The 737-nt window shown below is 53.5% G+C and overlaps 1 protein-coding gene across 2 annotated transcripts in view; it reads right to left on the bottom strand.

Annotated features, from left to right (window-relative positions):
- Positions 1–286, bottom strand: part of LSM6 (LSM6 homolog, U6 small nuclear RNA associated (S. cerevisiae)) — a 14,839-nt gene extending 14,553 nt beyond the window's left edge. Inside the window, exon 1 of one of the 2 annotated variants that reach the window (XM_008589247.1) lies at positions 164–286. The gene's annotated coding sequence lies outside the window, so the exon portion shown is untranslated. The remainder of the gene's footprint in view (positions 1–163) is intronic. The other variant, XM_008589246.1, reaches the window with a different exon arrangement.
- Positions 287–737: the final 451 nt, after the last annotated feature.

Raw genomic sequence — 737 nt, forward strand, 5'->3', positions numbered from 1 at the left:
CCCCCAACCCGCTCCGGCCAGGCCCTCTCCGGGTCTGCACGGCCGGGCCCGAGGACGCTGCAGCCGCCGCTCCCCGGACGCTGCCCGCTGCGACGGAACACTAGGGCGTCGAAGCTGGGGCTGCGTGCAGCCTGCTCCTCAGCCCGCGCGGCCGGCGGCTCACCTCGCGGCGGGGATCCAGAACCCTCGCTCCAGGCGCCCCACAAGCCCGGCCTCCGCGGACAATCGCAGCGAAAACCGAAACCGCCGAGGCGGCGGCGCTTTTCTGCCTCAGCCAATCATTGCTTTCCACGGCTACGGCAGCCCGCGGGGACCAAAAAGGCCGGACTGCGCTAGAGCGCGCAAACCCAAGAATTCTGGTTTGTCTAATGGCGAGATTGGTGTAGTAGGGTTAAGTAGACAGCGCTGGTGTTCTCTCTTTTAACAGAAAGCCGAATACAAACACAAAACATAAATCTAACACACTGGAAGTGACCTTTGGGGACGGATTTCTTTGCAGAAGTTTAAGAAATAACTTGAAGTCATAGGAAACTGGATTTACTACTAAAGTAATAACTGTGCGTACCCAGAAATATCCTTGAATAATTTAAAGCAAATAAATAAAGCAAACCGCCTCAAGTCTTTAAATGCACCTTTGGATATTGACTAAATATGGAAAGACTAAGTCATTTTTAGCAAGACATTGTTTCCATGGCAACGTTTTTTTGTTTTTTGGGTTTTTTGGTGGCTGGCCGGTA

The sequence above is a fragment of the Galeopterus variegatus genome, unplaced genomic scaffold, assembly GCF_000696425.1.
Source record: "Galeopterus variegatus unplaced genomic scaffold, G_variegatus-3.0.2 Scaffold5327, whole genome shotgun sequence".
NCBI lineage: Eukaryota > Metazoa > Chordata > Mammalia > Dermoptera > Cynocephalidae > Galeopterus > Galeopterus variegatus.